This window comes from Amphiura filiformis, chromosome 12 (assembly GCF_039555335.1).
Source record: "Amphiura filiformis chromosome 12, Afil_fr2py, whole genome shotgun sequence".
Taxonomy (NCBI): Eukaryota; Metazoa; Echinodermata; class Ophiuroidea; order Amphilepidida; family Amphiuridae; genus Amphiura; species Amphiura filiformis.
This window is the reverse complement of record NC_092639.1, coordinates 29,228,005-29,240,875: the sequence shown is the minus strand read 5'-3', so window position 1 is coordinate 29,240,875 and position 12,871 is coordinate 29,228,005.

The window sequence follows — 12,871 nt, the reverse complement described above, 5'->3', positions numbered from 1 at the left end:
TTTCAAAGTTGTTCAAATCTGGTTCACAAGCACACTAAATTATTCCTCTCATTGCAAGGATTCAGAAAAAGTATAGTGTGACCTACCTGCGACATACCGTTCTTGAGTTATAAGCAAAAAGGTCAAATTTTGGGCGGTGGTACCTTGAATATGGCCGGAGTGCCGGGAAATATTTTTTGTTAACATCTTGAATGTGTTATAGGACCATAAAAGGAAGCTAAAAAAGTTGGTTTGGTAGAGTCCTGGGGGGATGCACATTAACATAAATAAGTGCCAAACTGTAAAACAACTTGGCCACCTTGGAAATGTGAAAAATCTCATTATTTCTGGAGGAGAACACAAATACCACCTAAATTTGGGAATTAAAAGGGGGTCATTGGGTATAGCAGGAAATAGAAAAAGGGGGTCATTGAGTAGGGCCTACATGAATTTTTTTAAAGGGGGTCATTGGGTAATACTAATAGGACCATAACACACAAAAGGGGGGTCATTGACATTGGGTACAAACTGGTTTGAAAAAGTGGGTCTATACCGAGGCACATGATGCATATCTGTCATGGAAATGCCCCCCCAGGTCTTTACATGTAGCCCTATGGAGAGAGTGCCCGTTGAGGGCGCAATAACCCCCTGTTTAGGAACAAAAATGTGATTAAAAAAACCGGACTTTTTCTAAAAAGTATAGTTGCCCTACCTGCTCTTCTCTGAAAAAATAAAAAGTCCTATACCTCAATGATAATGAAACCTAGGTGTTCTCTAGATCTTCAAAATTAACAGATTTCTCTTCAAAATGGGGAATCAGTGCACATCAAAATGACAAGAAACTCATCAAGAAAATCATACCGCCTTGATTAATTAGGATTGGGCAGTCCCGTAATCAGTGGGCGGATGGATGCCCCCCCCCAGTGTTCGAAATATGCCGCAAAAAGTTACAGGCCAGCCGGGCTTGACCTTAAAAAGTTACCGGCCAGCCGGGTCGGCAACTAGATGCCAGTCAGAAAAGTTACCGGCCAGGCCAAAAAGTTACAGGCCAATGGCCGGCTGACCGGCCCTATTTCGAACGCTGCCCCCCCAAAAGTCCCATTTGCGAGCATATTGAGTGAAAAATGCTGTTTTTACTCCGTTTTAGTCAAAAAAGGTATATTTTTTCCAAATCTACCCCCAAGTCCCGCTTTTTCAATATTGGCCTCCCCCGGCCCCCCCCCCCTAAATCCTGGTTTATACGGACCTGGGATTGGGTTGGTGGAGAACCGCTTTATTTAAAGGGTGGATACACTCTGAAACTTAATTCCTCACAAATGAATAGAATCTATAACAGATTTCTTCAAATTAACAGATTTCTCTTTAAAATGATTCAGATTTTTTCATTAAAATGACAAAAAACTTATCAAGAAAATCAAACCGTCGGTATTGGGGATAACCGCCTTGTTTAATTAGGATTGGGTAGGCCTAATGGGTAGGGACCGTAGGGTGGGTAAGTAGTAAATAGGCCTTTAGGGACGTTCGCTTCCGGGTCACGAGGTCAAAGGTCAACGGGTGTCAAAGGTCAACCGGAAATACCGCCATTTTGAAAATTTTAAAAATAATAAATTTCAAAAAAAATCAAAATAAAAATTTTGAAAAAAACATTTTGAAAAAACAAATAAAATTTTGAAAAAAATTTTGAAAAAAATTCAAAAAAAAAAATTTCAAAAAAATTTTCAAAAAAAAATTTCAAAAAATTTCAAAAAAAAAAATTCAAAACAATTTTGAAAAAAAATCACGAGGACGCGGCTAATTGACACAGATGAATGAGCGAATGTAAATAAAATACCGCCATTTTGAATCGAGAAGTTGATTTTTTACCAGCGTTCATATTTAGGGACGTTAATATTTAGGGACGGTGAAATGAGTGAATGAGCAGTGAAATGAGTAAATGAGCAGTGAAATGAGCGAATGAGTAGTGAAATAAGCGAATGAGCAGTGAAATGAGCGAATGAGCAGTGAAATGAGCGAATGAGCAGTGAAATGAGCAAATGAGCAGCGAAATGAGCAAATGAGTAAGGAAATGAGCAAATGAGCAAGGAAATGAGCAAATGAGCAGGGAAATGAGCATGGAAATGAGTCAATGAGCATGTAAAATGAAATAAACAAACGTAAGATTCTATCTTCTTTTTAAACTTTTATTAGCAACTTCCAGAAAAGTGTGGTCGATTAACGCGCTTTAGTCATCGCTTTCCATCTCGACATCCTCTTCGTCCTGTTGGAAAAGCCCGACGAATTGAGATCGATGTTTAGCCAGCGTTATTTTACTGCTTTGCCCACGTCCATGCCTTTATCCGTCTTCTCTTCGAGGTCGATCACGATATCCTGATGAGTTTCGTCATATTTCAAATGGACGTTATGTGCCAAAAATGTCCCGTAGCTGTCAAAAAAAATCGCGTTTGCTCATTTCCTTGCTCATTTGCTCATTTCCTTACTCATTTGCTCATTTCGCTGCTCATTTGCTCATTTCACTGCTCATTCGCTCATTTCACTGCTCATTCGCTCATTTCACTACTCATTCGCTCATTTCACTGCTCATTTACTCATTTCACTGCTCATTCACTCATTTCACCGTCCCTAAATATTAACGTCCCTAAATATGAACGCTGGTAAGAAATCAACTTCTCGATTTAAAATGGCGGTATTTTATTTACATTCGCTCATTCATCTGTGTCAATTAGCCGGCGTCCTCGTGATTTTTTTTTTCAAAATTGTTTTGAATTTTTTTTTGAACCTTTTTTGAATTTTTTTTGAAAATTTTTTTGAATTTTTTTTTTTGAAATTTTTTGAAATTTTTTTTTGAAAATTTGTTCTTGAAATTTTTTTTGGGGAATTTCTTTTTTTTTTGAAATTTTTTTTTGAAATTTTTTTCAAAATTTTTATTTTGAATTTTTTGAAATTTATTATTTTGAAAATTTTCAAAATGGCGGTATTTCAGTTGACCTTTGATCACTTCGGTTGATCTTTGACCACTTCGGTTGACCTCATGACCCATGACCCGGAAGTGACTCGTGAACTTTGACCTGAGGTGACCTTTGACCTCGTGACCTCATGAATATTAAGTAGGCCAGGAATGCATACTTACTACTTGGGTACACTCTAAAAATTAACTCCTCACAAATTAAGGGGGATATAACATATTTCTCTTCTAAAATTAACAGATTTCTCTTCAAAATGACAAGAAACTCATCAAATTTGATAAGATTGCCTTGTCATTTAAAAAAAAATGAATAGGTTCTTGTCAAAAATGAATTCGATAGGTTTTTTAAATAAAAAAATGACCAAAAAATTAAATTTGAATAGTTCATCTCCGCGGATCCGAGGTGGATATAACAGGACCTTTTGCAATTGAAATGGATAGTCTTGTCAAAAATAATTTGATTAAATAGTAGGGCCTTGTTAAAATAAACCTTTTACCGTAGACCCTCCCTCGGGTCCATGGAGAACGACTGGTAATGTAGATTACATAGCATTAAAAATCAACCCAATACATGAGCGGTCACTGAATTTTAGCGTTCAATATAGGAAGGAGGTGTGATCAGTGTAAGGCCCCATGACGCATGGGGGAAAATGGGAGATCACACAAAAACAGCCAGATTTTCTAAAATAACGACAAAATCTGTTAAAACAGGCTGCTGAATTCTGCAAAATTGTGAAAATGCTGCTAAATATGTGTGATTTACCATTTTCCCCCATGTGACATAGGGCCTAAATATTGAAATCCTTCAAATCCTACAAAAGAAGAAATGTTGGGCTATTCCATTTGAATTCCATACTCCCCACCCGGCAAGACATCTTCCACACAGGGAGTGTGAATATCAAATGGAGTTGCCTGAATGGGTGACCACATTTGATATCTACACTCCTGTGTGCAAGATTGACGTCATGACCTCCATCTAGAGGGTGTAAGGATTTTAACTGGAACAGCCCATTGGCTGCATTTCACACATAGGACATACAAGGTATGCTGGTAAATCACAGTGTCAGCACATTGTGTACTTTGGAGCTGTGGAGCAAATTTGATTTAAATTTCCGCTTTTTTTACACTCCTCTGTGCAAGATTGACGTCATGACCTCCATCTAGAGGGTGTAAGGATTTTAACTGGAACAGCCCATTAAGCATTGGCTGCATTTCACATATCGGACATACAAGGTAGGCTGGTAAATCACTGAGTGTAAGCACATTGTGTACTTTGGAACCTGTGGAGCAAATTTGATTTAAATTTCCGCTTCTTTCGAAAGCCCTAAGTGATATGCTGCGTTCTCGTTCTTAAACTTTGATCCGGAATCAATTCTAATTTTTGACATACTTGCAGATGATTTTACATGCAGAACTCAAACAGGTGATTAAACCATTGGGCTATTCCAGTTGAATTCCATACACCCCCTATGGAAGACATGCCCTTAATCTTCCACACAGGGAGTGTGAATTTCAAATGAAGTTACCTGAATTGGTGATTCCATTTGATATCTACACCCCTGTGTGCACGATTGAGGTCATGACCTCCATCTAGGGGGTGTATGCATGTCAAATGGAATAGCCCATTGGCTGCAAGAGTGTGGCAGTCAAATTTCACTGTATCAGCTACACATTGAGTATGTACAGTACACAGCCTGTGGAGCAAAATATCGATTTCAATTTTTTGCAGCTTTTTTTTTTTTTTTATCTCGAAAGCCCTAAGTAATATGCGCGTTCTCGTTGCGAAACTTTGATCCGGAATCAATTCTAATTTTTTGACGCCAGAGAAAAAAGCACTTGGAATTCAGAAAATGCATTTGAAGTTTTAATTTTACATGGAACCCTATGCAAAATATACAAGTTGGAGTCCAAATTGAGCTATATGCTACACATTGGCTGCCTTGAGATTCCAGTGGTTAAAAATATGAGTGATTTTGAACGTTTGCGAGTGATTTCAAATGTAAAATCATGATCTGGAACAGAGGCCCCATGACGCATGGGGGAAAATGGGAGATCACACAAAAACAGCCAGATTTTCTAAAATAACGACAAAATCTGTTAAAACAGGCTGCTGAATTCTGCAAAATTGTGAAAAATGAGGAGAAATGCTGCTAAATATGTGTGATTTACCATTTTCCCCCATGTGACATAGGGCCTAGTGTAGTGGCATCAATTTGAGCTAATTTGTGTAGAGAGAGGAATTGGTTTTGGGCTGTGTATTTAGAATCGGGGGGGGGTGAAGGACTATGGCATATTTTGGTAGGCTATTATGTAATTATGTATCGTTCCATTATCCAGGCCGGACCGAACTGAGACTGTGGGACTACTTTTACCGATGCCCCTTCTATACGCTGCATGGTAGGCACATTCCCCGGGCCGGGGCACATTCTCGTCCTTAACTTGCCCGCTCGTCCAGAGGATTTTCATGAATTAATGAAGGAGAAGGTTTTTTGATCCAAAATAATAATATCACTAGCGTGTCCAGGGGGGGAGCTTTGGGGGCTTCAGCCCCCCGCACGCACGGACCCCGAAAAAAAAGAAGAGGAGAAAGAAAGGAAGAAAGAAAAGAAAAGAAAGAAAGGAAGAAAGAAAAGGAAAGAAAGGAAGAAGTAAAGGAAAAGGAAACAAAGAAAGCCAATGATAGCCAACGATATTTGAGCCCCCCCTTCCCCGCTTAATGGATTTAGAGTACCTGGTATGCCGCCATATTTACAGGCCTATGATACGTCAGAATAGACGTAGGTAATCCAGGGGAATGGAGGAGATATGCCCCAACATTTTAAGTGGGGCTGGCGGGGGGGGGGGGGGGGGGGGTGGAGTATCCTTTTGCCCTGAAAACCCCCCCAAAAAATCACATATACCCTTTTTTTCTTGATAATTTGGTGATCGTGAATTTAGACTAAAAGAGGGCCTGAAATTATGCATTTTTAGTTCACCAAATACAAAATTTTCTTACGTAAGGGGGCCCCACCAGGGGGCCAGCCCCGTGGACCGCCGCAAACGCTTGGCCTGCCAGTGTTGACAAGCTTCCTAAACCCACGATCCAAAAATTGTGCATATGTATATGATCGATGTGATTTATTATAGAGTAGACACTTTCTAATTTTTCTGCGGACTTTTGGAAACTTATATTGAATGTATTTTGATCTTTTTTTATCTGGTGTCTGCCCCCCCCCCCCCTTTATCCCATAATGTGATGTGTGTAACATGTCTGGGTGAACATAAATAATCAAATCTCTATTCTAGACCCTGCTTAAAGAAAGTGTAAAAATGATGCACCAAATGGCTTCAATTGGAGCTTCATTTTGCAAATTTTTCCAACTCCCCTGTGTTAATACACAGTGTGTATGGATAAACAAATTCCCCTTTTCGCTTCACCCAACACTAAAAGCAATAATTTATACAATAATAGTGAAATTTTGTCCACGAATGGCTTCAATTTGGGCTAAAATTGTACACAATAATAGTGCCAGAATGGTCCACCAAATGGCTTCAATTGGGCCTTCAGTTTGCAAAAGTTTCTCACTTCTGATGGGGGCAAAGCCCCCTCAGACACCCCCCTGCATTCGCCTTTTTGGTTTCTGCTTTGGACACCCGACACTTAATGTTTATAGTAATATTTTATACGGTTAATAATAGTGAGAACTTGTCCACGAAGGCTTCTTTTCACCAATTTTCGGCTTTTTCAAACTCAAATTGTGCACAATAATAATAGCAAAATAGTCCACCAAATGGTTTCAATTGGTTCTTGATTTTGCAAAAATTTCTCACTTCTCAGGGGGGCACATCCCCCCTCAGACACCCCCCTACGTCGCGCAAGCGCGACGCAATATACTTAGTGGCGCAAACAATTTAGATTCAGCCCCCCGCAGTAACAAATCCTGCACACGCCCATGAATATATCACCAAAACTCATTTTCCAACCTCTCAGGGGGGAACAACCCACCCCAGACACCCCCTGCGTATATACATATAAAAGAAGTTGCCCTTCATTACTCGTTGATGGTCGATAAACGTCCCAATAAATCGGACTTAGTCACCGGTCAGTTCTACAGCATAGATATCCATGGCTAACGATGGTTAACTGTGGAAACATGTTAAAGGACATCAAGAAAATTTTCTAAGTTATTTATTTTGAGCTCTTTCGAGACGAGTAATGGATATATTCTGTAGATTTAGGTTTTGTCTGTGACTGCTAATGTGAGGCCGTCGTAGGTCGTACGGGGCTCAAACTCGGTGGGTGGGTGTAGTTCTGTCCTGGCAAGAAGAAGTTTATGTTCGTTATTAAAGTCATCCGACCCCGGGGCCCCCTCCAAGGGGTCATTTGAGGTCAAATGACTAAAAACTGCCATATGGGCATGAAACTAGGTCCTACGGGACTCAAACTCGGTGGGTGGGTGTAGTTCTGTCCTGGCAAGAAGATGTTCATGTTCGTTAAGTCATCCGACCCCGAGGCCCCCTCCCAGGGGTCATTTGAGGTAAAATGACTACTGTCATATGGGCATGAAACTAGGTCGTACGGGGCTCAAACTCGGTGGGTGGGTGTAGTTCTGTCCTGTCAAGAAGATATTTATGTTCGTTTTAAAGTCATCTGACACCGGGGTCCGCTCCCAGGGGTCATCTGAGGTCAAATTACTAAAAAGTGTCGTATGGGCATGAAACTTGGTAGGTACAGTCAACATTTAAAACAACATTTTTGAAGGTCATTTTGGGGTCATCCAAGGTCACCACAGGTCATCTGAGGTCAAATTAGTAAAAACTCATATATGGGCATGAAACTTGGTGGGTACAGTCAACATTTAGAGCCACATTTTTGGAAGGTCATTTTGGGGTCGCCAGGGGTCATCTGAGGTCAAATTAGTAAAAACTGTCATATGGACATGTCACCATCAGCCTGGTAATCGCGCCCAGCCGAGAACCGCCAAATATGGTAACCGCCTAGTCTATTTTAAAACTGATGCATCAATGACTATGTTCATCATGTCATTATTGTATCATTCTCACATACATTAGGAAATGAATTTGGAGAATAGAGGCCTTGCATGTGACATATCATCCCGTAAATATGGCGGACTACTCAAATGCATTCAACAAAAGCATGATTGCAATCAAATAGGTTGATGACAACATTTGATTGAATGGACTGCACTCCGCCATAACTACGGTGAAGGACACCGGCTCAAATCCTTTGTTTGGAGCCAATCGATAATTTCATGCAGGGCCTCTATACCAAGGGCGGATCCAGGACTGCTTCCCCCCGGGGTGCTCTAAAAAATCTGAAATGTAAAAAATGTGCGCGAAGCGGGCATCGCGCCGCGCTTGCGCGACGCAGGGGGGTGTCTGAGGGGGGATGTGCCCCCCTCAGAAGTAAGAAACTTTTGCAAAATGAAGACCTACTTGAAGCGATTTGGTGGACCATTTTGTTACTATTAGTGTGTAAAATTTTAGTTTGAAAAAGCCGAAATTTGTGAAATGACGGGGCATGAAGCCTTTTCGTGGACAAGTTTTCCCTGTAATTGTTGTAGGCCTGAAAATTTTAAACATAAATTGGCAAATGTTGAAAGCAGAAGCTATTAGGCCTATGGCTACTTTGTTTATGCACTACGCAGAGGGAGGGGGTGTCTGAGAAGTAAGAAACTTATGCAAAATGAAGACCTAATTGAAGCGATTTGGTGGACCATTTTGTCACTATTAGTGTGTAAAATTTTAGTTTGAAAAAGCCGACAATTTATGAAATGACGGGGCATGAAGCCTTTTCGTGGACAAGTTTCCCTGTAGTTGTTGTAGATAAATTGTTTTAATCATAAATGGGCAAATGTTGAAAGCAGAAGCTATTATGGCTACTTTGTTTATGCACTACGCAGGGGTGTCTGAGGGGGATGTGCCCCCCTGAGAAGTAAGAAACTTTTACAAAATTAAACCTAATTGAAGCGATTTGGTGGACAATTTTGTCACTATTAGTGTGTAAAATTTTAGTTTGAAAAGAACAAAAATTTGTGAAATGACGACCCGTCCATGAAGCCTTTCATGAAGCCTTGGACAAGTTTTCCCTATTATTGTCGTCTAGTGACTTTGGTGACAAAATGTAGGCCTAATAGCCCCGGAATATCGGCGGGCCCGCAGTAATTTTCACAAGCTTTTGGTACGAGGATCCGCCTTCAATCAAGCAATGCCTAAAATAATTGCAGGCCTATATTATAGGACCTATCCGATCGACCCGACTGTGCGGTCTTTAGGCATGGACCTATACTCATACGTGCAATTACTTTTAACTTTTTCTCTCCTCCTTTTCGCCCTTTTCTCTTCTCTTTTTCTCCTTTTTTTTGTACCTCTTTTCCCCTTTCTCTTTTCTTCTCTCATTTCCTCTTTTTGTGGGAGAAGGGCCCGCTCCCCCTAAACCGCGCCTGCTGTAAAGTTAGGGGTCTAGGGTGTTGGAAGGGCAGCGTCCCCTTGCCTAGGGAAATTTGGCATTTCTGAACTCAATTCGCGCGATTTGGTGCATACTTTTTCCTTCCTTTCTTTCTTTCTTTCTTTCTTTCTCTCTTTCTTTCTTTCTTCCTTTTTTCTTTTTTTTTTTGCGATTCATACCCCGGGGTGCTGCAGCCACCAAAGCACCCCCCCCCCTGGATCCGCGCTTGCTCTATACTTTCTGTTAATAAAATACTATGCTGACCTCACACTCCAGTAATTTCAGATCATTGAGCTCAGTAATACATCAAAGAATGTCTTCCAATTCATGAAAACAAATAGATAATCTGCATATCGGATTAAAAGCTTGAGGCATTTCAATTGCAAGGCCCATTACTTATACACCAACAACAACATAGGCCTACAAGTGTATATAATATAGCATGTGCACACATTATCATGTTGTGGATGGTGAATCAAGCTGCAGTGCCTACCCATTCCCAAATAAATGCAGTGACCAACCGGTGTTCACTCATGATTGACGTACTGATCATTATGTATGATTTAAACTCATAGGTTTTGGCAATTTGGGAGGGGGTGGGTTCAAAATGACCCCATAAGATTATACGGGGGTAAAAATTTCAAATTGCTCAAATACCCCTTTCAAATATATCAAATTATTCAAATAAATGAATGAATGAATGAATGAATGAATGAATGAATAAATAAATAAATAAATGAAAAAAAATTGAACAAATTGTAGCGTAGCATTAAAATCATAATAACCATTGCTGGCAGGCGGATTCGAACCAACGATATTGACATTACAAGTCTGATGCTCTAACACTGAGCTATGCCATCATCTAGTAATGAGGGTCAAGTTTTTAGCGTATACAGTGTTTGTCTGTGAAAATGCCGCCTTGTGAAATAAATAAATATAAAGTCTCAATTTTTAATTTAAATTTATTTGATAATTTTCTAACCTATATTTTCTTTAGAGCAGGGACAAATATTTCCCCTTTTATCCAATTTGGCCGCTAAATAAGAATCTACTTCTTTTATTACTGATTTAATTCCGCGATTTGTTCCATTCAGCAATATCAAAGATTAATGTCAAGCATCTCACGACAGATATTTAGTTGGCTTAGTGGTTTTGCACAGTGCTTTTTAACCGGGAGGTACCGAGATCGATTCCCACCTCTGCCTGCAATTTTTTTTCAAGACTGGGAAATAATAACCTGACATTCGCCGCTGACATTCGTACTGCAGAAGCGGAGTTGTAACTTGTTAAACTTTGCTCCTTCCGTAAAATGGTAAATAATTTTGGCACTAAATTATTTCTTTTTTTCCACATTGCTGGTAGGCCCCTATTAAATATCAAATGGTCATAATTGGCGGTCACTTCAAATCATCGCCAACTGAACGATGTTCAGGAATGTACTCTCATTGTTAATTGTTTGTTAATCCACCACTTGAACAGGACTTAACCAAAGCAAACAAAGAAAAGCTTTTTTACGAATGCTATACATAAGTATAAGCTTATTATCCTCTTCAACAATAGGATTAAAGATTGGTGCTTGACTGGAATTACGTGCTAGTGTCATTGGTTATTGTTAAAAGGCAATAAGGTGTGTAATTGCAATATTTCCTCTGAATAGGAAAGACTCTCTACATCGAACCATGGATGCTGGTGGTTCGAATTAAGCCCGATCCTGACTCCACTTCGCAGCGGTATGCGATGCTGCGATGCTTTTCAAACATCTCAGCATCCCGCGATGAAATTAAAATGTACAGGTGGAGTCAGTATCGGGCTTTAGGAATAAAAACTCAATTCGAAATGATGCGCTTGAGAATTCACCAATATAAATAATGGTAGCTCTATTATAATACACATTAATGATAAAATTCCAAAATATAATACGTTTTCTGTCTTTGCTTGTCACGTGGTAGCGATTATATTTTTAAATAAGTTTCAAATTAAATAACAACAAGACAAGTGGTCGAGTGGTCTAAGGCGCTAGGCTCATAGAGTACTAAGCGTTGCGCCGTGAGTTCGAACCCCGCCTCTGCCAAACTTTAAAAGAAGTAAATTAAAATTTGACTTTTTTTAATTTCATATTTGGGAAATGTGACTGGGAGAATTTATGTATGGTGTGGAGTGGTGTGATAGGGCATGTACTTTAACTGGCCGGCGCGGTCCGGTGACTAAGTCTTTATTGGGCGTTTTATCGGCAGTCAACGAGTAATGTTTGATTCTGCTTGGTCTCCCGGCACTTTGTTTTTAAAAGCAATAATTTATACAAAAATATATAATTAATAGCTGAGACGAATATATCATTAGTGAAGACTTGTCCACAACTGGCTTCAATTAGGCCGTCATTTCACAAATTTTCGGCTTTTTCAAACTAAAATGGTACACAATAAACCATGTAGTGCCAAAATGGTCCACGGCAACTTAGGTCTTCATTTGCAAAAGTTTCTCACTTCTGGGGGGCACATCCCCCTCATACTGTCAGACACCCCGTACGCCCCTGCAGCGCGACGTGCGTTGCTGTCGCGCCGAAGTATCGATGACTAATAAATTCAGTGTCATTGTGTTCCCCCTGCAGCCCAACTTTCAAAAACGGATTTACGCCCCTGGTCAGTAGTTTTCGGTCTGAGTTTCCAACAGTGCTCGAGGACGAGATCGAGACACCCCTTTTGCCAAAAAAAAAAAAAAGACAAAATCCCAGAATTGAGGAGGGCCAGGGACGAGAATTTTATTAATGTTCGGTAAGTGGCCTGCCATTCATCAGAAGGGTCCGAATAATATATATAAGTCAGTGCCCGGGAGTCAGTGACCAAAGTCAATGACTAAGCCTGCCCCCCCCCCCCTTGTGATCTTTTTTTTAATATTCTAGTCTATAAATTGTTTTTTCTTTTTCATCGTTAATATATCTTCCGTTAAACATGTACATGTATTTATCAATCATCCTGTTTTATGGAAAGATGAAAACCGACGTGGCATCTTTGGGTGTGTGTGTCCAGCGACGCGACAGTGTTTTCGTTTCTCCATGACAGGTTTGTTTACATTTTAAACTTTCGCGGATTTTTTGTTTTTAAAACAGCCCCAGCACGCGACGAGTAGCATCCAATTTCCTTATTTGGGAAAAAGTGTGGGTCAGAGTTTAGAAAACTGACTTTTGATTGGTTGATAAATATGGGCCGCGGATATGCCCACGTGCTCCCTGTCGGTGCGAGTGTTTCTTTTAATTAAATTAAGGTAATCATAGTTAAAGTTTTTTTCACAATTTTAATACTTTGGGACGAAAATAGTAGCACAAGATAAACAAATGAATTAAAAACAAGTTTTCACATTAATTTGACCCGACAAAAAGATATTTTTTGTGTTCTACATTTTTTTGAAAATATTTCAGAGAAATCAATTAAAGCAGGGAGGCATTCGTTTTAGGAACACCGATTCGCATAATGTTGTGAATTATG